This window comes from Xyrauchen texanus, chromosome 5 (genome assembly GCF_025860055.1).
Source record: "Xyrauchen texanus isolate HMW12.3.18 chromosome 5, RBS_HiC_50CHRs, whole genome shotgun sequence".
NCBI lineage: Eukaryota > Metazoa > Chordata > Actinopteri > Cypriniformes > Catostomidae > Xyrauchen > Xyrauchen texanus.
Window position 1 is genome coordinate 8,941,383 of NC_068280.1, and position 26,381 is coordinate 8,967,763.

At 42.8% G+C, this 26,381-nt stretch overlaps 1 protein-coding gene across 2 annotated transcripts in view; it reads left to right on the plus strand.

Annotated features, from left to right (window-relative positions):
- The first annotated feature begins 6,530 nt into the window (after positions 1 to 6,530).
- Positions 6,531 to 26,381, plus strand: part of LOC127644265 (activating transcription factor 7-interacting protein 1-like) — a 66,783-nt gene continuing 46,932 nt past the window's right edge. Inside the window, exon 1 of one of the 2 annotated variants that reach the window (XM_052127364.1) lies at positions 6,531 to 6,789. The gene's annotated coding sequence lies outside the window, so the exon portion shown is untranslated. Of the gene's footprint in view, positions 6,790 to 12,622; positions 12,642 to 26,381 lie in introns of those variants that run through there. The other variant, XM_052127369.1, reaches the window with a different exon arrangement.

The following is a 26,381-nucleotide window of genomic DNA, read 5'->3' on the forward strand; positions in this document are numbered from 1 at the left end:
CACAGACAAATGTGTCATTGCCTACATGAGCCGACCTCTTAGTGTTGTTGTGATGAAGTTTTCTGACTGCGAGAAGGCCCTCCTGGCCACCACATGGACTACGGAACACTTCTGTAGCTACATTGGGGGTCAGAATCCATTGAGACTTGTCACCAACTTGTCACCTTCCTGAACAGCCAACGGCTAAAGGAGGGGCAGGTATCCAACAGCTGCATTGCCACTTGGATGATGGCACTGCAAGGCTATGACATTGAGGTCAAGTACATCCAGAACCATAAAATAGCCTTGGGCCAGGGCCAAATAACTACCAACTGGGCAACGAGACAAGCCAGTGCGTGGAGATTGCAGCAGTGCTCATCACGATCCAGCAAGCCACCATGTTGACAGTTGAGCAACTGACAATCTGTTCTGACTCAATCGATGCTCGTCAATGATCCATCTCTCACATTCCCACATAGCAAATCCTGCAACACAAAGGGCCTCTCAAACCCCACAGTGTGAATCGGAGGAGCTACATGCTCTCCTTTGCAACCAGCTGCAGCTTAAACTGGAGAAAGGTTTGATGGTCTATACCCAAACCGACCTGGGACCAGCTTGCTGGGTTGTACCAACTGATCATGGGGGGGTGATGCTAGCCCACGCTCACAACTCCACTTTTGGAGGCCACTCGATTTACAAGGCCACCCTCAAGACCCTCCAGCAAGTCATTTATTGGACATCTTCAGGCCACATTCAGGAGGGCCCAAAAGAACCAAAATCCTACTATGACAGGAAAGCGTCTCACCGCGAATATCAAGTAGGCGACAAGGTACTCTATTTCAGGTTCACCAAACCAGCAGGAATATCTAAAATGTTCCTACCAAGTTGGTCAGGCCCCTTCGAGATAGTGGGAAAGCTCTCACCAGTAGCCTACCACATCAGAGTCTCAAAACCAAGCCAAACAACACCAAACAAATGGGTCCATTGGAATCAGATTAAGCCCTTCAAGACTTTTTCACTCCAAAGGGGAGAAGACACACCACAGTAGTACCATAAGGATAGCTGCATGCCTCAACCCATTCTGTCAGCATACACTCCAAGTGGTGGAAGGATTCCAGTTTACCTGGTCTCCCTACACCTTGTCGAACAAATCTTTAGATCTGCTACTACCTCCATTGTGAAACCTTCACAGATACACCTGGCTCATAGTCTTGGAAGTGTAATTCCAATCTACCTAAATCCTTAGAACCTCGTAATAGGATTCATTCTCAATCTACCCATCATAGAAAGGTAGAATATATACAGATTAAAATCCGTATTTAATGTTGGTTTTCAGAGAGGTAAAACACACATTCACTTTAAAAAACCACCAACACTCGCCTACCACAATGAAGACACCTCACTCTACCTCATCCCTAACCTAAGCATGTGTACCAAGACATTGGGTTTGTCCAAGTAACCCCTTTGTTAGAGAGGTGACTAACTACCTCTGTGGCCTAAGAGCTGAATCCCCTGAACAAAAGTGTCAAGGTAGCAAGTCTGTCAAAGATGAAGGAACAGAGACAAAGGTAGAATGAGCAGGTAATCACTGGCTTGTTAACACACCAGCCACTGAAGTTCTAATGTTATAGGACCACCATGATACAGCCACTAATCTAACACTAACAAACCATATGGTGTTCTTAACAGTTCCCCAAGGGGCCATCGTGCACATTGATGATATTGTCCTCCATCCTCTCAGCGACAACAAACATGACATGGATATTGAGATCATAGATGCATTTAGAGGTCACAACCTCACCATTGATGACACCCTTCAAAAGCAGCTTCAGGCAGAAGAGACGAAATTAGTGAAGTTCAGTCTTAAACTGACTGGCTTGACCACTATATTTCGTAGTCACATAAGCAGATCTTCATCTTACCAAGAACACCCTATCAGTCTGGTTGCTTTTGGGCTCCTCCTTAGTGGTTGGATCATCGCTATGTACAAGAACATTCAAAACCTACAGGCCAGACTGGACTCCGTCCTTCTTGTACAGCCACGTTTTACACACCAGTGTAAGCCCATCCCACAGGTTAACCCAATCATTTCCAAGGATACGCCTTTTAACCTCTAACCCTCCTTTCCTTTCCTCTAACGTTTTGGTCCTAATATCCATCGTCAGGTTCTACAATGATTTTGTGTTTTCGGCCCTTCAGTTTCTCTAAAGATGCTGGACAACAACCTTACTCTTCAGACCAAAGGGGGGAATGTTGGGCCTCATGTATTCAGACAGGAGACAAAGGCAGGCCTACATACAGTCATAAAGCCTGGCTATGGCCTGTAGGAACACTAGAAGCCTTATAACACAAATTATGCCAAAATCAAACAAAGGGAGTCCAAAACACACTACAGATCTAATAATGCCTTGCTCACATTACACCTATGTGTGAAATTCTGATGGATGGAACTCTCAACTCCTATTGGATGAATAGAATGTGTCCCCCAACCATGATTTCATCAAGAATATAAAAACCTCGGAGATCCTTCTCAGCTTTGCTTCCAGTGACAGAATGAGCTGCATCTAGTTGCAGCCCTGCTGCTCCCATGTGTAGCCTCGTTGCCCAAGGAAGTAACAAACGTACCTGAACTTTGATCAAACAATCTCCATCGTGCTGAACGAGCCGATATTTCCCTGTGTTCCACTGAGCACGTTAACGGATCCAAAGGACACCACTAAGCAATCCGTGTCTCACCCATTTGCCTGCAGAAGTGAAGAAAGAAGATTTCTCTTCCTTCTTCAACCAAGTCAACTTTGCTGATATCTCCGCCAACCCGCCAAGAATTAGCCGCCGTAACGCCCATGACAGAGCTAGGAAATGGCCTCCTGTCATCACCCGAGCTTCAAGGAACCGAGTCGGAGTCAAACAACAGACGAACACATATCCTACCTGTGTCCTCATGTGACTCAAGTAAGAGGTAGTTTATGGACCACAGAGTCCGCTCATTGGTGCTAATAATACTCAAGGTATTAATGTAACTTACTGTTACCACATAAGACATAAGATTGGCTGTGTTGTTGTCCAACCATGTTGGGCTGTTTGTGTATTTCCGCCATCGTGGGTGAGACCGGCACACTGAGTTTATCCATTAATGAACCAACGACTGCGGCGGACGGATTCTGTGTCATGTGATAAAATAACGGTTGCCTTCTTACCCACGATCACTAAAACCAGCTTCGGTGCCATCATTCTGCTTGATAATAATTAATATTCTGTTGATAATTTCAATATTATACTATTGATATTTCATAATTGATAGTCATCTTTCCGAATTAACTATTTGTATTGATTGTAACAAATTAAACACAAAATCAATACATATATACACATATTCAACTTTTAACCCCCATTATTCCCATGTTTCTATCAAATTTTGTGAGACAGAAATAAACAGCAAAAGATCATCTATATTACTCTACAAGATAAACTCCAGCCAATAGGCGGAAACCAGCACAAAAAAAGCATGCAGATTCTTCAAACAATCGACTAAATGTTCAGTGAGCCAGCCCACTCAGCTTCAACGTCAGTACAAGCAAATGACTTACTCCAATGTCTTTGCAAGACATACTCCACAAAACAAACTCCAGCCAATAGGCGTAATAAACACAAAGAGCATGCTGATTCATCCATAAAACTGTGAGTACAACAAGATTTGTACAAAAAAACAGTTCCTTGCATTCCTTGAATCTTTCACGTTTCTCTTGTCGAGTTCGCAAAATTTGGAAACAAGAAAATGCTGTGGTTCTTCCAAGAAAGCCTTCCTTTACTCCTTCCATCATGTAACATAAGATTTTTATCGGATGATCTCAGAAGTTTAGCCAGAATTGATCGGGGCATGTCTCCCTCTGCGGATTGCTGAGCAGGAACCCTGTGAGCTCGCTCGATTTCCAGCTTATGGCCTGCTATGTCGAGCATATTCTGAAAGAGCCCATCCAGGAATTTCACCATAACCTGTCCCTCTACCCCCTCCAGGATTCCAACGATACGGACGTTATTCCACTGGCTACGGTTTTCCACAACCTCCAACTTCTCCCAGACATACTCCAAATCCACCTTGGTTGCTAGTGCATTAGCAGATAATTCCCTATCCGATGACTGCAGGTAATCAATCCATTTCTTGACATCCCCCTACTCTTGTAACCACATCAGTGAACTACGCCTCCATGTGGCGATCGATCGACGTATCACAGCAAGATCCTCCAAGTCAGCAAAAAAAGATCTTTAAAAAGACACGTACACACAAGCGGCTCTTTTATAGTGTTTTATGCCACTTGGACGGAATATTACATGTATACATATATACAGTATATATATATATATATATATATATATATATATATATATATATATATATATATATATATATATATATATATCTCAAAGGATACAGCTCCTGCCTGGATGCTTCGGGAAGTGGGTAGATGTCTCGCTGAGCAAAGAACCCAACTAGCCAACTAGTTTCAATGGAAAGTAGCTAAAGCCTGCTTGAAAAGTCACTAAATGTCGCTAGATGACGTCATATGCTATTTAACATATTTGTGACGTCATCGCAAATGACGTATTTTGCATTTTGCATAGTGTCCGCCCTTTACATGTGTTTTCTTCTCTGTGCTTACCGTACATACTGTAATACCCTATTAATTCCCTATATCTATCAATCACTCAGAGAGAAAATTAGAAGCGACGGTAACTTTCTTATCTTTTCTCTCACACAGCGTTCAGCCATAACAAACCACTATGTGCATATTTACAAAAAAAAACAAACGATGTGCATATTTACAAAACGATGTGCATGTTTAGAAAAAACTCAATCATATTTGACAAAAATACTATGTGCATATTTACAAAAACAATACAGATTCGTGATTGGTCTTTGAATGCTGTTTGCACATGCGAAGCTCGTTCACGTCTATGTCAGCTGCTGTGCTGTCAACTGATTGCGCTGCTCTGTCTTCTCGCCTGCTCACCTCTCTCTCTCTGTCAGTCTCACTGAACAGAGTAGACGCAGAGAGATGTGCCTTCGAGTCTGGGCAGGAAAGCAAGACCACGCGCTTGCGGGGCAGTATTGGCGACTTTCTTCTACGGAAGTAGCTATGCTTTGTCAAAAAATCGCTAGATTTGTCGCTAGTTGCTAAGTTGGCAACACTGCTTCTGAGTATCCTGACTTTTTTTTTTTGGTCTGGTTTGTTCTAAGGGTGATTTGGAAAGCAATTTTCAAGAGCCAAAAAACTCCTCCCACTGCTCACAGCTCCCATCCCCCTCTCACATTCACCCCCTTCCCCTCATCACGTGAGCCTTCCCTGTTAATATTTATGTGGCTGTTCTATAATTAAAAAGTAAAATTAGCAAACTGTCACCCATATCAACCATATCTACTACTGGCAACACACATATGTCTTCACTTTAGAAGCCAGGTGCACAATTATATTAGAAGAGCAGTTGTAGAGCCATTAAGACCATCGTTTGTGTACAGTCAAAACACAGTAAATGTCGGTAAAAATAAAAGTCGTCAAACCAGGCATTTTTACTAATTCATCTCTAAGTTTAATATTTGTTAATATTCGATCACAGTGTATAGAGATGAGAACACTTCGAAAAGTGTTGTGAACATTCTAAACCATTTAAAAATGCCCTGTACATTACATTAATTGTTGCTGATATATTTTAAACTTAGTTGGTATAATACTAGATGTGTTCGACTTCATGCAGCGCTGCGCAGACCATCAACATTGGACTTGAAGCAGTGCATGTCGGTTAGAAATTTTGTCCGACTTGAACCGCCAGCACCACCACCGCCGCGTCACCGTTATGCCATACCGCGAGAGCGATTCGAAAGCAGCCGGCTAGTGCAGCCCCTGCAGTTGCTCCAGAGGAGCTGCACAAGCTCTGAATGATGACACCGCTCATTCATGATTGGCCAGACTCACACATGGCAACGGTTACTCGTGTTTCATGGGCTGCGTTCGCAATCGCATACATCTCACACAAAACTTACTACGATCTGCTATGTCAGTCTATGGCAGAAAATAAGACTCATATTAGTATGCCATTACCTATTTATTATGACACCTCCAGTTCCGCGAAAACTCTCACAACTCATAGTAATGAATTGTGAGAGTTTGTCATAGTAATATTATGTTTATTCATAATTTAAAAAAAATATGACAAATAGGCCTACTGACTCCTTTTTTGGTATTAAAATATACAATATTCTTATACAAACAACTGTATTAAACAGCACATAACCTTATCAAATGAACAATGTTTCTGGTTATTTGTATGTAAAATTCAAACATCTGTCTATCTGAGACGCTCAAGTGTCCGGCTTGACAGCTCTCTTTTCAACTTCCCCGACTGCAACCGGCAAATCTCGCCGATCGGCATGTCGAGCTGCAGTTCAAGTCGAAAACACCTACTGGGTCTGGTAGGAGGTGCTTTTTTTCGCCCCTCATGTTATCCCGCGGAACAAATTTCTCCTCCCCCTTGTTGTACTGCTGAACAGAGGAAGAGAGCGCAAATCTCCAAGCAAACTACACTGTTGAAGTGCAGTCAACCGCGCTTTCATTGTAGCCTACAGTCTGTTACCTTGTGCTGCCGTTTGTGTGACTGTATCTGATTCCGTTGGGTGCTGACAATAAAGCCGTTGCCAATAGAATCCGCGACTGCTAATGCGCCGAGTTTAAAAGCATATTATAACAAGATATCCCCGTGATAACGAATTTTTGGAGATACCGGCTGTTACGCGCATCGGACTGACCAAAACAATAGGTGAGTCTTCCGACTTTCTGAAAAACTAAATGTCGGTACCAATATTCCCGATAACTTTTAAAATTCAGCGTTTCAAACGTATTTTATTTTCCTATATCTTGATTTGTTAAAACTACATTTCACATCTACATTGTATTTGATTTTAATGGTCACACAATTCAACTCAAATCAGATGAATTAGCCCCAGATATTTTTCTTGAAATACACGGTGTATGCAATTTTTAAATTTGCATTTATGTGACCGATTCAACTTAATACAAATATCTTTTTATTTTTAATACAAGTTTTATTTCCAAAAGAGACAACTACAATATTATTGTTTTACACATTAGACTAAGCTTTTAGGCAGTGGATACAAATTTTGCAAATAGTTGTCCAAAACATACACTGCACATGCAGGTTAGTTCTCTCTCTCTCTCTCTGTCTGTCTCTCTCTCTCTCTCTCTCTCTCTCTCTCTCTCTCTCTCTCTCTGATATAAACACCTTATATCAGTCTAGCATGAAGTTAGTCTGATCCTGCTTAATTCAATATGGTTATGTGTCAACATGAATCTTGCAGATTCACTTTGTCACATTGTGTATATGAATGGATGTTTATGATTATTTTTGTATTTTTTAAAAAAAATCTGAAGTGTGTAATTTCTGCTCCACTAGTGTTACCAAACGGTATTGAAAATGTAATTATTTTATTCAAACAGGTTTCCCCAATCACTCCCCTGCTGGTCAGATTAAACAGAATGTATCTTATTGTGTATCCTCTTTTCCTTTTATCACTTCCTTTCCTCACTTCCTAGCTCCTCCCTCTTTGGAAACGAGGAAAGGATGCAAGGAAAGAAAAAGAGGACGGAGGAATCAAAGCAAAATGTTTTAGTAAAACGAAATGTCCGGCTAACTCACGTCATTTCAAAGCATAGTTTCTGCACAGCTTGATTACCTCGGGACGCTCGCCGTTATGTTATAGTTGAAACTATGATTATTGATATTTTCATAATAGAACCTAATAATTTAAGATGCACTGGTAATATTTGTGATAATTATAGTTTATTTAAACTGCAAAGGTGAAACATAATTAAAACTGTAGTGTCAGAGGTGAAGGGGAGGAGAATTAATGTGTGTGTCTGGTGATTAGACCAAAGTCTTCCGCATAGGATGCTCCTGCGCTTCCTTGCTCAAGCATCCTCGAGAAGCTTCCTCTGTCCTCTGTCCTCGCCTCCTTGTGGTGCATTTAGAGAATTGATACATCTTTCATGATGGTGGACTTTGATCGGTTTCCAGGTCACGGGCTCTAGGACGAAGGAGGGAGGAACCGAGGATACACAATTTAAGAATTGAAAAGCATCTGGATAGGCCTTCCCCAAACTCATTTCATTGGTTGAGTCATTGTTGCTATGTTGGACTGGTTGGGATGCTCAAACAAAGCAATGTTTGATAGCGCCACAGAACACAGTACCTTGTGGGTTTGGAACAACAAAAAATGATGACAACATTTTCATTTTTGGGTGGATTATCTCTTTCATGAAAATGTGGCACACAAAGGAATGAGAAATGCAAAGAATTGGCAGCCGCCATGAGTGTACAAACTTGTAGCTGCTAGCCTGCTCTTCAGTGGATTGTGCTAATTTTTCAATTTCCTTAAATTAAATAACATAAAACCAACAAATTATGCCAAAAAAAAAAAAAACCCAACCAACAAAGTGTGCGAGGGATGTGCATTGCTGCTGTGTAACTTCAACGGGAGACGCAGTTTGAGTTTTCGATGCATCTGTACTTTGTGACAGTTGCTGAACTAATATGTATAAAGTTATTTCTACATTACTGTATCAGGTTTTTCCTGTGATATTGGACCTAAATAATGTTGAGAGTGGGTATTTGAGAACTATTATAAACTAAACCATCATGAAATCTAATTTACATGAGGAAAGTGTTGAGTGCCTGTTACTGAATGTTAATTTACATCAAGGAGTCTTTTTCAGTCAAAGTGTGAGTAGTTCAGTACAGTGTTTTTATGTTGAGTTAAAAAGTCTTTAATGTAAACGAATAAATTGGAATATAGTGCAGTTTCAACATGTTTTTGTTTAGCATGTTCTATGTGGTTAAAATAGGCTGGGCTCCTCTTTCCACTCACTGCGGCTTCAGGGACGCAGCACCGCGTGACTCACAGCCCAGTGTAAAGACTGTAACCTGCTGACACAGTTTGTGTAAAATAGCCCATGCAAAAGCATAGCTCTGATTCTGGCATCCTCCATCGCTGTTGATTTTGTTGTTGCTATTGTATCGCGCATGCAAACAATGTCAGAAGAAAAATTATTACCACTACATTACGCCGTCATAGGGTATTCCCTTTATAGATGCAGATGCAAGAGGGAAAAGTCTCTTCTGGAATCTAGTCTAGTTAGTTCCTCTAAAAAAGTTCTTCCTGAAAGTGCCTCTTGGGGAGAACCAGGACTCAGTGTGGGAAAGGGGCTACTGGGGTTTTTTCATGCTACTGTTCCATATGTTGCATGCGAGTTCCATATATGAATTTGAAAGCCAGATAACATGCTGAAGGCACTTGTGGCATGTGCATCTACTCTCACTTAGCACTTTATTAGGAGCACTATGAACCTAAATTTCCCGTAGTGGTCTTCTGCTTTTGTTGCCCACCCGACTCAAGGTTCAATGTGTTGTGCATTCTGAGATGCTATTCTGCTCACTACAATTGTACAGAGTTACCGTAGCCTTTTTGTCAGCTCGAACCAGTCTGACCATTCTCTGTTGACCTCTCTCATCAACAAGGCGTTCCATCCGCAGAACTGCCACTCACTTGATTTCTTGATTCGTTTTTGGCACCGTTCTCTAGAGAATGTTGTGAGTGAAAATCCCTGGAAACAAGCAGTTACAGAAATACTCAAACCAGCCCGTCTGATACCAACAATCATGCCACGGCTGAGATCACATTTTTTACCCATTCTGATGGTTGATGTGAACATTAACTGAAGTTCCTGACCTGTATATGCATGATTTTATGCATTGCACTGCTGCCACATGAGATTAGATAATCACATGAATACATAGGTGTACAGTGCTAAGTGAATGTATAATGCATTGTTCAAGTTGAACGTGTTACACCATTGTCATAAATCTGCTTGAGGTTGTTGTGTCCCTTTGGGAACAGCTACATCACTGGGCTGTTCTGTGGACAAGAGAACATCACTATTGGACACCAGATGTTAAAAGAATAGTAGAATGGTCTGAGTCCTGGTTCTAGTGATTGGAGTCGACAGAAGTGGATGCGGGAAGTGTATGTGGCAAACTCAACAAAGCATTGGATCTATGGTCTTATCCCAAATGTCATCCTTAGTCCTTTTGGTCATCTTCCTAGTCCACACTTTGGCGGTGTATTGCCCCATAGACATTCAGGTAGAAGTCTGCAGTGGAGCTTGCAACAGTGCTAGCAAAAGGGATGCTTGGGATTACCCTTCTGAAACTTTAGCGAGACACCCTACGATCTCGTGAATTTAGCAGACACAAGCATATGGTGGCCATTGCAAGTCCTCAAGACTGCAAGTCCACATCAAGTGCCTATCTTGGCCTATCTTGTCAGACTTTAACAGATCAGACCAGTGTAAGCACTGTGCTGATTTGAAGATGTGTCCATTTAGGAAACATTAGGACAATATTTTCTAAACATCTGAAACCTTTGGGGTCTGTGTATTACCTGAATGGGCTGTTTCAAATGAACATGTGTTAGGCTTAAGTGCTCTTGCCCAGAAATCCAGTCCTGGTTGAAGGTGCATTTACCTGAGTTCAGATTCCTGAATAGGCCCCCTTGTTTGGAAAATATGAGCCCTGTGGAGCAACTTTGGAGCAGTCAAGTCGATCTGTTCATCCACCACCAAAGAATAGGATAGAGTTAGACAGCTATTTACAACTCTTTGCAAGCAACCTTCTGACCTCTTGTGGACAGTGGTCAACTTCTGGACAGTCAGAAAGTCACTGTCTGGTACAATACTGTCACATGAACATAAGTCAAGTGAAAAGGTTGATTAGAAGATGGAGTTCATTGTTAGTCATTAAATGTAAAAGTTTCTTTGCTATGCAACCAATTTGAGATCTCACAAGGTTTCACTGGTTTACTCTCCACTATTTTGTCGATGCCATTGTAAGTTGATAATGGTGGATTGTTTGAGCCAAAGAACAACTGGTACAACACAGTGACTCTGTTTACATGCACTTAAAGGTGCTAAGTGATTGTTTTTTTACCTGTCAGATATAGCTCCGGGTCGGACGGCAAAACTCTTTCCTCTCCCTGTGCTCTAATACAATGGTCTACAAGTGTGTTTGTGTGTGTATGCACATCTTTGGAGTGTGGGATTTTTGAAAGAGGAGGTGTGGCTAATTCAATGGCTAAGTCTGTTGGAAGTTCCAGAATGGCTAAAATCACTTACGACACCTTTAAGAAAACGGCTTATTCCAGGATATTTGCTGAGCAGCGGTCTTTAACATCATGTAAATAAGAACTCCTTTCCATAACTAGTTAAAGGGATTAAGAGAGATTTAACACACCTAGGTCTCTGCCGAAGAACAGTGTTATGTAAACAGTGAAATTATGTTGCTGTGGAGAAAGCTGCTTACTGAACAAGTTCCATATATATGGGAGTAAAGAGTATGGCCCTCATACAATGAATATAAAAGCCATGACTTTCGTGTCTTTAGCAGCTTTCTCGCAATAAATGTCTTTCTGATGTCCATGTGAAAAAGATAATTGTTTAAATTAACTGATGTGACTGCATTATAGACAAACCATGAGTGAGACTTACAACAGCATTAATAACACATTGTTTCATATGCGTATTTGACTAGCCTCGTTCTAAGGTTGCACAAAGCACAGGTGAATATGAATGAGAAACAAATAAGTAAAAGATCCCAATAAATTCCAGTTTAAGTAAGGTTGGGGTTTAGATTAGGGTTTAAGGTAGGGGTTGGTGTAGGGTTAGGTTTAGGATTAGGAATATGATTAACAGTGTAACTACAGATGTAATTAAATGCATGTACAGTACAACAACACATATGTACATAAAATGTACATTGTATTAAATGCTTAAGTATTTCATAGAATCGTTGCCACACCTGGCTTGCTTGAAAGCACACACCAACAACGCCAGCGTCTCTCAACTGAGCTCCTTGATCAAACATCTCAACAAAATGGAACCACAGCTAGTAATAAACTGAACCAAAAAGACAAACACACACACAGGTGTCGGACAGCTGCCCATAACTCTCTCTCTCTGTTGCACTGCCATCTCCGGTCGGCCCTTATCCCTCTCGTAGGCTTGATTAGCCTGATTAGGGGCCGGGTGTGTGGAATCACGACCATCCCCACCCTCCACCTTGCCACAGTGCAAAGGACAGTCAATTTGCTACATTCGAGTAGTTCACTAGCTAGTGCAGAACAAGTCCTCAATTAATCGATTAATTGTGCACATCCCTAGCTTTAAAATGCAATACACTTAAACATAAAGGATCATAATGTTACAATGACCCAGATATCAATATTGTATCGCCAGGTCCCTGATGATTTCCACTCATAATGTCTACTTGTTCCACAGCTTTAATGACTGCTTCATTTATATATTATTTTTCCTTTTCTTCTTTGGAACATAGGTCTGCTCATAGTCTGTTTTTAGGATACATATAAGATTACGTTAGCTTATGCGCTCCAACCCTTAAGATCTCTTAAATGGTATAGCCCGTTCTGTCAGTAATTTTCCACTAACTCATTGACATTCGCTGTGCTCATAAGGGGGAGGGGAAAGACTGTGCTTGTCAGTGAATCGCTGGGTAGCTGTGCTGCCGTACAATTCATTTTCTAGGTATGTTTTCACATTTATGTTGTGTGTGACAGTTGTTGACAAATAGTCTCTTAACAGACATCTGGTCTGAGTGTACTTTAAAAGGCAAGAACCGATGCAGGCTGTGTTTGGCACTACATTGAACTCTCGATTCTATGAGTACATGATTCAGTTCGCCCCTTGCTTTTAAGCTATTTTAATGAATGATGGTATAGTACAATTTCTGGATGTGCTTTACTTTTCATTAAAAACAACAACAACAGGGAAATATATCTAAATAGAGTAATTTCTTCCTGTTTTTCCAGAGATAGATATAAAATAAATAGTGCAATTATTTGAAAACAGACTTTCCAAGGAAATGCTATGAAATATTACTGTCAAAAGAAACACTTGTTAAAAAAAATGGAAAAAGGAATGGAAGGGAAAAGAGATTCTCATATCCTGAGTGAAAAAAATAGAGCAGAACTGGCTGAAACCGGTTCTGGCAGCACAGCTTTACTTCCTGATTGAATTGCGGCACTGTGAACAACAACAACTAAGATTTAGGTAGCTAGTTATTAGTGCTGCATGGATAATGCATTATAATTTGTACATATTTTTAATGTTAAAACTACTTGGAATATTCATTGATTATACATTTTTTAGAAGTATCTAATACTAGTAATAAATTATGAGGGTTAGGTTGAGAGGTATTAGTTAGCAGAATATATTCCATAACATTTAATGAACTCACAGCAACATCCTCAAGATAAGAAATTATCTTTTAATTACTGAATGTAAAATGCTAAAAAACAAGTTGCAATTATTCAGTCTAATTACCATCTATAACAGTCTCTAGGTAATGGAAGAATGTTAATTTTATATTTATAATTTTTGTCAAAATTCAGTGGCCTTTATTGAATACTTCGATTCATGTAGAGGTTTAAAATAGCCATGGATGACTCCAGTATACGACGAGTCTGTAAACAGCCTAGATGTCTGTGCTCTTGGTATTCTCCGTCAGGGCTGTAATATCAAGAAGGCACAATCTTCTTAGTATTCTAAGTATGCTATATTATATCTTGTCATCTCAAATAAATATATATAAGGTAAAAAATGTACATGTTGTTTGTGTTATATTTGATCCATAATGTCATGAAGATAAAGCTCATCCAACAATAATTTACTCTCCGCCATGATGTTCCAACCCTTTGTTATTTTCATTCTCCCATGAAACACATAAGGAGATGTTAAGGAGAATGTCCATGCATCTCCTCTCCGTACAATGAAAGTGGATGGTGATTATTACTGCCACGCTCTCAAAAAAAACAACATAAAAGTATCAAAAAAGTCCATAAGATTCGGGCATTTCTTGAATTTTTGCCTTTCCGAAGCTTGGAAGAAAAAAACTATAATTTGCTTGTTGCATGTAAAAGTTGGACATTCTGCCCAACATCTTTTAAAAATTTTATGTGAACAATTTCTTTAATACTACATGAAATATACATAAAAATGAAAAATACATAAAGCATTGTCTGTTATTTCGATAGAGCAATGGAACTCGCCTTTTACTTTTTGTTACCCTCACAATAATGTTGTCGTGAACGTCACCTTCCAGTTAGACAACACCTAAAATCCCCCACACAGCATATGGTATGGTCCCATTGTTGCCACCCCTCCCCCGTGCTCATTTTCTATATCATGTGTTGCTTCATGATTGGCTCATCTGGTAGCTCAGAAACTAGTAAAAAGACTTCTGAACTTAAATGACTTATATGAAAACAGCACTGTTTGCATGCGTTTATTGGTCACATTGAATAAAAATCAGATTATCAACAGCATTTAGTTTAAATTTAAGAAGATACAGCTTTTCATTGTTATAATGATCAACATAAGTTTGGCAAAATGGTTTTACAATACTGTATCGTTTCACTGCTTGCATTAACAATATTTTACATAGGCCTATTTTTTTTTATTTACTTCAGAGTCTTTTTCTGGGGCTCTCCTTTGTCAGTGGTGTGGACACCCCCTATGTGTAATCACACAGTGGTGCAGTCCTTCCTAGTCAGTAATTTTCCACTTCATCTCTTTTTCCTGAGGGGGTGCTTATTACTATTCCAGTACTAAATAACCAACTAGCACAGGGTTTCAACATGAAACAAGATGTGTTGTTTAAAATGTGAATACTGTATATTATTCCATTCTTTTGTGGGTATTCTGACTGTTGGTTTACTGTTGTTGGCCTGATTAAGCTTTGGATTGCTATACATTTTCCATTGTGCATTTGAACAGGAAAAACCCTAACATACCGTATTTGTCACTTTGTAAAGTCCAAGCATTGTAACCTCCAATTTTCCTTCCATGCCTGTTAATTAACAATATTCTTTTGCTTTGCATAGATATTTTTATAATATTCTTTTCACATTTCACATTTCTTCACGATTCACGTCACATTTAAAACAAAAAAATATTTTATCATTAAAATCTCAGTGAGAATCACAACTGTGTCATTTGATCATTTTCTCATTTGGTTTTACTCAAAATAGACAACAAGGATTCCATCAGCCCTCACAAATTTCTACGAATTATGAAATGGCAAGTTTGCATCAATAACTTTTGGTCTTCTACAGTTTTGAATTTTAACTAAATTCAGGACTCTGCGACAAGGATTCTTTTAGGTGTGGTGTGGGAACATATTTGTTAAATGTATGTGTAACGTAGTTCAATGGAAAGGAGGAGGGAGGCAAGGACCGGCTTGGCAATATAAATTATATTTTAATTATAAACTTATATAAACAACATATAAACAAATGACGGACATGTCCGTAAACGATCTCTCTCTCTCTCGCACTATCCTCCGCAGTCGGCCTTTATCCCTCTCGGAGGCTTAATTAGCCTGATAAGGGACCGGGTGTGTAGAATCACGACCCAGCCCTGCCCTCCACCCTGCCACATTCCTCCCTTGTTCTCTCAGGCTGGGGACCCCCAGGCATGACGTATACCCCCCCCCTTTCCCTGGGGTGTGGCATGCCTTTTCGCCCCGTCTGCCGGCAGGTCATCCCTGTCTACCTGGATGAGGGAAGGGACAAGGGGAGGGAAACAGAAATAATAAAAATGGGGGTGTACTTCCTGTAACAGTGTAGTACCCCCCCAAAAAACACTGTAACGAGAGGGAAAAGGCCAACGCGGAGCAGCAGTGAGAGAGAGAGAGAGGAAAAACAAAAAAACGTACTCGCCAGTTCTCCGATACGCCGTAGCTTGTTCCTCGGCCACTCCTCCACCCTCTAACGGACGACAGCCGTGCCTCTCCGGGCGGATTGGAGGCTGTCCTCCAGCCCCTGGCGGACGGAATGCCCCGCCACGTTCTCGGGGAACAGAAGGGGTCTCCCCCGCCCCTGGCAGCGGTTCTCCCACTCCAGGCGGTCGGCAGCGAGCTCCTCCCCGCTCGCTGTTGGCGGTCTCAGACCCTGGCGCGTTTCAGCGGCTGGTAGGGGACTCCTCCGCCCCTGGCAGCGGCCCTGACCGCTCCAGGCAGTCAGTTATGGGAGCCCCTTCTCCCCTCGTGGTCGGCGGCTGTCCTCCGCTTCCGGGCGGCCGGGCTCCTCGTCCCCCGGCAGATGGCCATGGCTGCTCCGTTGGGGTGGATGGTAGTGGCGAGAAATCTACTACGGCGTATCCCTCCTCCTTCCCGGATTTCGGCACCAGTGTAACGTAGTTCAATGGAAAGGAGGAGGCGAGAACTGGCTTGGCAAAATAAATTATATTTTAATTATAAACTTAAACAAAAGACAATAACACACACATGACGGACATGTCCGTAAACGATCTCTCTCTCCCGCACTATCCTCCACAGTCTGCCTTTATCCCTCTCGGAGGCTTAATTAGCCTGATAAGGGACCGGGTGTGTAGAATCACGACCCGGCCCCGCCCTCCGCCCTGCCACAGTATGTTAGAAGCAAAATATAGTTAACATTATTATCATCTTATGTAGTTGGAAGTGTTTTGGGGACCAAAATATAGGACCAGTGTCCTGCTGATTACCAGTTATGTGCTTAGACCACTACACCACCACCACACCACTTCATTCAGTGCAACATATCTTTGAAGCTCCACTTGGAACTAAGCGAGGAAATTATGCTTGCTCGTCATTTAATGTTGCTAGTCCTTGCACTGTATGTCACTAGTGGGCGTTCCTACTGCTGTCGCTCTAACATTATCGGTGGTTAGCACAACTGGCCATACATTCTGAAATTATGATCATCGCTGGCATGTACTGCTGGTAAAAATATACCATTCTAATTTGACAAAAAAATTATCGACCAATCATTGCATTTGGTCCGAATGTAATGATAGGATGTCCTTCCTGTCTGTCGATCTATATTTGCATACCGTCGCACAACTTGTTCATGCAGACAATCACTCGTCATCAGCACAGGTTCCTTGATGCTGTGCAGAGTGCGCGTGAGAATGGAAGGCGAACCGCAGCTACCTTATGCTCCTCCTGAAGCACCAGTAAAAAGAAACAAGAAAAGAAAGGCCATGTTAGAAACTTCTACAATGAAAAAAACGTCTGGATCAAGAGCGTGGCTTTGGAGACACCTCTGAAACGAGGGCGGGTTCTATGCTTTCAAAGCTAGCTTGCTAACTGTTAGCCTCTCTGGATTACAAACCCTAGTTTTAATGCATAGATGCAAAATATGGTAGTTAAGCAGCATACACATAACAGTCCATAAGTTCACTGAAGTGAAGTGTGTCCTTTCTGCACCAGTTGTGTCACTAAATGGAATTGCAAAAATAATGTAACAAAACTGGTAACCAAACTCTCTTATCACCTCTTCTGCCCTGACACCTACATACCTGTTGAGACTAACAGGTACTTCCGACCCAAACCCACACCATTTGTTCATTCAATGCGGACATGCCAGGACTCAAACAAACAGTAATGTTTTGATTGCACTATAGAGCCACCTGCGATTTGCTTACAGTGGTCTCTGCATATTAAGATGGGATATGAGAAAGTACTTTAAAATAAAAAAATACCCATTGCCGAAACAAGGCCAATTTTAAGCTGCAAATTACATCCAGATAAACACGATGTATTCTCAGGTCAAATTTGTGATCAAGCATACAGTATGTGCTTGTGCATTCAGAGGAGGCAATGAGATTTTGTGTTTTGGTCTTGTGTAAACGTGTGCTGTTGCCAATTCATCTGGTGGTCGTTGTGACTCCCAAGAGGGAGATGGAAGGTCAATATCAGGATCTGACTCTTCAATTGGTGACAAATTTCTTAATTCAGAAAAACCTACCAAGTTAATTAATGAGAAAATCTAGTTGGCAGACCTGAGGTGGTACCCTTTGTTCAGAATATTCCTATGTCCGTAGAAAGTCGTAGACACAAGTACCCATCAAATCACTGATGACATAGGCTGTGTGACAAAGTTCATGCTCTGTATCATGAGAATGATGTTTAACATCTACCCCTTTTCTTTTGAGTGCAAATTTTAATATGTAATTTAATTGCATGCATTTTATGTTCAAAATTTGGGGATTCTGTGCTCCCATTTTGTCTTTAGACTTGGAAACAATAATTTATAGTTTTTTCTTTGTTGATGCTTGTTGCATACTTGCATAGCTAGGCAATGTCTAGCTAGCCGAGAGGTTTTTTCTTGCGCACTCTATCCTTTGAGAGAAAAGATATCAGATTTTGTTTTTCTTTGCACACTTGCTGTTTGCATGCTTGGTTCTACAGCCGATTTTCAAAATCTCTTTACTACTGCAGTCTGGGGCACAGGTGTTGGTTGAAGCGAAGAATGGAGCACCATGCATTTTACAAAATAATTTGTTGCTAGTACAGTGACATTACCACTTAGTATTTGTTTCCTAAAACCTAGTAACTGTATGTTTCAGTTGTAGCTTAACCTTTCTCACATGGCCCACTTTATCTGCTGTACTGTTCAGTGAGCCTTATGAACTATTTCCAATGTTAAAAATATGCAGAACTATTCTACAAACATAAATTATTTAGACATTTCTTGAAGCAATCTGTCACCATATTTAGTAGGGGTGTAATGGTTCAAATTTCTCAAGGTTCGATTTGTATCACAAAATTAGGGTCACTGTTTCAGTATGGTTCAGTATTTGTTATGTTCAGGTGAAAAAAAATTATATTTCTGCCACATCCAAAGGAAAAATATTCTATTTGGTAACACACACTTCAAGAGATTTGCCCTCACTACAAATCACCATGGTTTTACTACAGTAACCAGTTTAAACATTGTATTTGTAGTAAAATCATAGTAACCACAAAATGAACATGGTTACTGTCATGGTTACAATACTATAGTAAAATCAAGGTTACTATATGGAAACTACAGTATTACTGTACAATTGTTAATTGTATCAAAACTATGATTTCTGCCAAGAAAACAGTGGTGACAGCAGCCCCCTCTTCAGTCATGGCTACTACAATATTACTATAGTAGAACTATGGTTAATTTTCATTTAAGGTCCTTAAAAAAATCTAATTACGTAAAGGTATCTAATTACTAACTCAACATTTTAACTTAATACCTGCATTATTACGCTACATGCATCAACATAAAGTGCATTTCAATCTGTACATCACTAAAGAAGAAATAAACTTGGTATTAAAATGAATAAGAGAATGGATGTCGTTACGTGACTCGAGTATTTAAATTATATGTGGAAATCCCACATCTTCATCAATGGAGTAAGGGCAACATAACTTTAGCTATGAACACCCCAAGTTCTTCAGTTATTGTTTCATGTCTGTCCGAACTAGCACCGAGTACCTGCTTAAAGACGAAAGGGGTGTCTGTGTGCAGTTTCGGGCTCACCTGCATCTCTGTGCGCACCGCGTGCTATATATCCTCAGGTGATGTCAGTGTAAATAGCTAATCAAATATCAATGCCTGTTTTGTAAACGTTTCATCTACAGAGCCATAAAGGTGCATTAGCGGAAGCTACAACTGTGCATGTCTATTTGACGCTTTATTTTCTTCGCCAAACGGTATGATGCAAATGCGTTATTAAACTTGAGATGAACCTCGGAGCAAATGCTTACTGAACCGTGGTTGGCGAACCGTACGGTTTATCAAAAACCGTTACACCCCTAATATTTCCACATAATTATGCTAATATGACATTTGGTTGTTGTTGAACCATTATCTTACTATAATGGAAGGCAAGTTGACATAAAACTTGAGAAAAGGATTGTCCCCATATTAAAAGGACCACTTTCCACAACAACAGCATATTTTCCTCTCATGTTTCCTCATCATACCACATTGATTTTACGCATTAAGCACATGATCTGTTACACACAAACTGACTTTTTATGTCATATCATTCATTTCTGTTGGCTGGAACTACAAGAGAAGGTAAGGAAATTAAAAGCTGCTCTCTACTATCCTCGATCAATGAAAACTGGATGGATTTTTATGCAGTTTTTTGCGCCTGACTTCTACTGCCGATACAAGTTGGAGTGTCTGCACCTCACAGTTCTTATAATTGTATATCTGTACTCTCCAGTCATTTTCCATCATCTGCTCTGCTGTGTTGCTTGGTAGCAAGAGGGTGGAGCTACACTGCAGTGTGACTGTGCACCAGCACTAATTTCAGCTAATATATATTGTGACTAACTATGCTATTTTAAAATAGTTATCAGTTTCAATTGTGTTTCAGAGGACGCCTACTTTAAAGTTAACACTATAAAGAGAAAAATAATGCATTAATAATTTAATTTGAACTGAAAGAAAACACTCTTGCCTATCTCTTGCTGTTATATATAATTAGTAACGTAGTACTGCTCATTTTTATTGCCAAGAATATATACATGTTTGTTGAAATAACTTGGCAGCACCCCTGAAAGATCCATGGTACAATCCTAGACCTGCCCCTCCCCCACCATCTCACTCAGTAAGCAGTGCTGCCATATAGTATGGTAACATTACATTTGATTGTAGTTGGATGTTTGGCAGGAGAGTAAGAACATTTGTTTTAGCCAAGTTGCTGCAAAAACCCTGAAGCACTTTTCACAATAACACCATATATCCTCTCATGCATCAACAATCTTGAGTTACACATTAAAAATGCGCTAAACACAAACTGTTACATACCAACTGTCTTAGTCAACATTAATTTCTGTTGGCTGGAACTACAGGAGAAGGTAAGAGAACCGTTTTCTACCATTCACAAATAATGAAAACTGTAGATTTGCTTCCTCTGCCGATACAAGTAAGAGTGTCTCCCCCTCTCAGTTCTTGTAATGGTATAATCCGTACTCTCCAGTAATTTTCCATTCTCTGCTAGCAGAGTGCTGCTTAGCAAGAGGACAACACTAGTTTCAGCTAATTTTATGTTTTGAGACCAACTGTTATTTTTGATAATTTCTCTCTTTCAGTTCATGATTTGATCTATCCACTTTAAAGTTAATGCATCAAGAAAAAAATATATAAAAAATAAATAAATTAAAATTAATAGAGAACAATAATGTTTATCACTTGCATTTATGTGTAGTATCGCAAATTTTTCATTGCCAAGTGTATTTGTTTAAATAATAATTGCACCCCTGAAAAATCTATGGTACTGTCTTAGTCCTGCTCCTCCCCCACTCCTCTGCCTTGTGACTCATGTGTATGCTCTTCATTGTACATAGGCTAGTCTTGCTTTTAACTTTATCCTCCAAGCTAAAGGTGGCCTGCAATTGAGGATAGTGGTGTAAGGTCACAGCTCTTTGTCTCTGTGTCAATTAATTTTGTACTGCTTTTACATTGGAATACTTCAGTGAAATATACTTCACTAGATTATACTACGATACTATTTTGTGGCATGCTTGCGATTTGTAAATATTAGCATGAAAGTTCTTGTGTTTTTTTAAATTAATTCACATTCAGCGATGTAATGTGTAAAATTTAGTGTATAGAATGCAAAAACAATTACTGTTTTTTATCCTGTTGATTTTTATTAGCATAATGTGGTTCAGGGTTACTCAATCCTTTTCCCGTCAGCAGAGTTTTGTTCCAACCCTCCTTTAACACACCTGCTCGTAATTTATAACTTAGAAAGGTCATGAAATAGAGAATTAACTTTTCCTTGCTATTTAAACATATAAGAGGTAATAGAAACTGTATAAGTTTCAGAACTGAAAACTTCCTCCCCAGTCTAAAAAGAGCATTTATATTTTCCACCTTGCATAAACTTCTAGTTTTATGATGTCGATGTTTTTTGAACCGACCCCTCTGCTCGTTCGCTCTCACTACCCTGGATGGCGGGGTGGCCCACGGGTACACGGAGGTCCCCCAGGTCGACAGAGCGGTTGCAATCCACCTTTATCCCGAGAACGCAGCCACCTGGCAGGACCGCCCGGTACTCCCCTCCAGAGCCTGTAGGATGACATCATCACTGACCTCGAAAGCCTACAGTGCCACTGCACCTGGGTAATCCCTACCCCAATGTGCAGCAGGAACTGCGCTCTGCCACCGACCTCGCTCTCAGAGGCGATGGTCACCCTCGTGGTCCAGGAGCACCACCCCTGGCTGAACATTGTCCAAATGCGCGAAGTTGACAAGGCACACTTCCTCAATGCCCCAGTCTCCCAGCTTGGCCTCTTTGGTGACACCGTCGATGACTTCGCCCAGCAGTTTTCAGTGGTGAAAAGGCAGACGGACACAATCTCTCACATCATGCCGTGCCTCGCCTGCCCGCCGAGGGCGTCCCCCTGTGGTTAAACAACAGGCAGCTCCGCCTCAACCCGGGCCCAGCTCTCGGGCCCAGCTCTCAGCCCCAGCGTCGAGCACCTCGCAGCCCCCCCATCTCCAGGACCCCTTCCAGGACCAGGAAAGCTCCTAAGCGCCCCTGAGACGGGCGGCCCAGGCAGTCAGACGTTCGCTCCATAGCTGGTACCATGACCAATCCGTCCTCCGGTGGAGGGCCGGTAGGAGAATCCTTGTTTCTATTACTTTCATTTGCCACAACGCCTTCGGGCTGCGGTACCCACATTCTCAATAAAAGAGTGATTACCTCACTCCCTGGGTCACCAAGCCAGTGCGTTCCTGTTCTCACGGCACCCCGGCTCCAAAATCCTACAGTCCCGGCTCTCCGGATGCAATCACCTCACCTCCGGACCCGTGACTGCTCAGCCCCGGCAGGCCAGCACTGACGAGTTCGAAGACGCCTTTCCAGGACCTCTTCGTCTAACCTGCCATCTGCCAGGTGTGCGGAGCAAGGTATGTGCTTTGAGTTTTTTCTCTGCACCCAAGCCTCGGGACGCTCTTCTGCCTCCTGATGCGCTATTACCTGCTCCCCCATGCCGTGAAACCCCACCCGGTACGTCAAAAGCGATCATCACTCTAGTGCCCCTCGCACAGAGTTTGGACGCGTGGCTTTCGCTGTCCAACCCGTCGTGCTGGTTGGCCAGGACCATCCGACTCGGCTACGTGATTTAGTTCGCCTCTTTTCAGCGGTATTCACTCCAACTCCATATGCGGTGAAAAAGCGTGATAGAGCCGGTCCCTCCAGCCGAGATAAAGAAGGGTTTCTACAGCCCTTACTTCATCGTACCCAAAAAAGGCGGTGGGTTGCGACCAATCTTGGACTTGCGGGTTCTCAACCGGGCCTTACACAAACTCCCATTCAAAATGCTCACGTAGGAACAGATTCTAACCTGTGTTCGACAGCTAGATTGGTTCGCAACGGTAGACCTGAAGGACACCTACCCTTTCTACGGTTTGTGTTAGATGGCCAGGCGTATCAGTACAAGGTCCTCCCCTTGGGCCTGTCCCCTCGCACCTTCACCAAGGTCTCAGAGGCAACCCTTGCCCCGCTACGGGAAGTGGGCATCCGCAATTTCCTCGATGACTGGCTCATCCTGGCTCACTCTCGAGAGTTACTTTGCACACACAGGGAACGATCTCTTCGAGCCCGGCACAGCGGTTCCTCTAAAACAATTCCAGAGGTTCCTGGGGCATATGGCATCCTCAGCCGTGGTCACGCGTCTCGGATTGATGCATATGAGACTGCTTCAGCACTGGCTTCAGACTCGAGTCCCGAGAGGGGCATGGCGCCGTGGCACATACCGTGTGATATTCACCCCCTACTGTCGTCAGACTTTCAACCCTTGGACAGACCTCTGTTTTCTGCGGACCAGAGTCCCTCTACAGCAGGTGTCCAGATGTGTAGAGTTGCTGGCTGTATTCCTTGTATTCGGGGCAAGCACGTCTTGATCCATTCAGACAGCACCGCGATGGTAGCGTACATAAATTGCCAAGGTGACATACGCTCTCGTCATATGTCACAACTCGCCCGCCATCTCCTCAGGTTGCTGCACGCCACTCATATTCCTGGCCACCGCAAAATGACGGCAGACATGCTGTCGTGACAGGTTTCATCCAGCGGAGAGTGGAGACTCCACCCCCAGGTGGGCCAGCTGATTTGGGGCCGATTCGGCATGGCACAGATAGCTCTCTTTGCCTCCCAGGACAACATTCACTGCCTGCTCTGGTATTCCCTGACAGAAGCCCCTTTCGGGACACCTCCCTGGAAAATTCCCCTGAGGAAGTACCTTCTTTCCATTGACGGGGGACCCTCTGGCACCCGCGCCCAGACCTCTGGAACCTCCACGTCTGGCCCCTGGACGGGATGGAGAAGATCTGAGTGATCTCGCGAATTGGTGTTCAGAGATGAGCAGTTCGGTTAGTGCTTTCATTCGTGCAAGAGAATCTGGAGGGAGGCTGTCCCCCTCCACCTTGAAGGTGTATGAAGCCACTATCTTGGCCCACCATGACGCAGTGGATGGAAAGTCCTTGGGTAAGCATGACTTGATTATTAGGTTCCTTAGAGACTGAACCCTCCCCGGCCAAGCCTGTTCCCCTCCTGGGATCTCTCAGTGGTCCTCTCAGGCCTTCAAAGACTCCCCTTCGAGCCGCTTGACTCTGTTGAGCTCAAGGCCCTCTCACTGAAGACGGCCCTCCTGATAGCACTAGCTTCCATCAAGATGGTTGGGGACCTGCAAGCGTTCTCTGTCAGCGACACCTGCCTGGAGTTCAGTCCAGCACATACTCACGTTATCCTGAGGCCGCGACTGGGCTACGTGCCCAAGGTTCCTATGACCCCCTTCAGGGATCAGGTTGTAAACCTGCAAGTGCTGCCCTGGGAGGAGGCAGACCCAGCCCTTTCATTGCTGTGTCCGGTACGTGCTTTGCGTATCTATTTAGACTGCACGCAGAGCTTTAGATGTTCTGAGCTGCTCTTTGTCTGCTTTGGTGGACGGCGGAAAGGGAACGCCACCTCCAAACAGAGGTTAGCTCCCTGGCTTACCAGACCCAGACCATGCCCGCCCCCTTGCGGGTTCAAGCACACTCGACGAGAAGTGTGGCATCCTCGTGGGCACTGGCCAATGGCACCTCCCTAGCAGACATCTGCAGAGCAGCGGGCTGGGCAACACCCAATACCTTTGCGAGATTTTACAATCTCAGGGTTGAGTCAGTCTCGTCTCGTGTTTTGTCAGGTCCGAGCCGGTAGAACTTGATAATGCGGAACAACCGACCGGGCGTTCCACTTGCACACAGCGCCCTTCACCAAGTTGATCCAGTGCGCCTTCTCTCCCAGGTTAGCCAATAAGCATCGCTTCCTGGATGTTCTTCCTCCGTAGCCTTCTGGCCTGCGAATTCAGCGGAGCAATTTGCGACCAGACCCACTACGAGCCACAGGTGCTCTGTACTGGGGTAGTGCTCCACAGGCTTAATTCCATCTTCAGGCAACTCCCGGTGATGTATTTTCCGCGGTACGTTCCCCCTGTCGGCGGACCCGCATCTTCCTTGGGAAGTCCCACTGCCCCCTGTCGCCGTACTTGTAGAGCTCCTCCCTCATCAGGCAGGACCTACCACTGCGCCGCTCCCATGTGCGGCTTCACAACCCACATGCTGTTTTTGCCACATGTCACCTCCCCCTGGGCAGGATGTGGCCTCTGCAGGATCTTTTCCCCCTGAAAGAATAGGATTGGGAAAGACTGCCTTCCCCAACCCATTTCATAGTGTTCATAGCCCCAGCCTCTTCACACTCTATGCGAGAGACATAGAGAGAGAAAAGGCTGCGGCTGCCGGGCTTGCTCCCTTGCTAGTCATTTATCACCTGTTCCCTCCTCAGGGGTGCTGGGAACCTAAGGTCTGTATATGACATACTTTTCTGGGGGTGGTGGGGAGGGTTATGTGCAGCCAATACAGTTGCTTCTAGCATGCAGCAGCCTGCTTGCACCTGTGTCAACAGTTCACGTAACACGGTCTAGTGCAAGGCGCTTTTGAATGGGACCCCTTGTGTCACTTCATTCGAAAAAACGTCAAGTGAGTGACAGAAGGGGAACATCGCGGTTACCATTTTAACCTCCGTTCCCTGAGGGAGGGAACGAGACGTTGTGTCCCTTCTGCCATGACACTAGACCTACCACTGTAAACGGCCGTACCTTATTCTCGTCTCCTCAGTGCAAAAACCTGACAGACTTGCTCCCATGCTACAGATGCATGCCCGCTTCCCTTTATACCTGTATGTCCAGGGGTGGGACATGCAAATTCTGTCTACCAATTTCTCAGTGGCTTTTTCTCAAGTTCAGAGGTGCGCAAGGCTCCCAAGGAAGACCCCTTGTGTCACTTCATTCAACACAACATCTCGTACAGTAACCTTGACGTTTACGCTACCTTTGCCTTTGCTCTCTACCTACCTCAGGAGTTTCCAAGCAGCATATGCTTTCTTGTTCATTGGGCATCATGA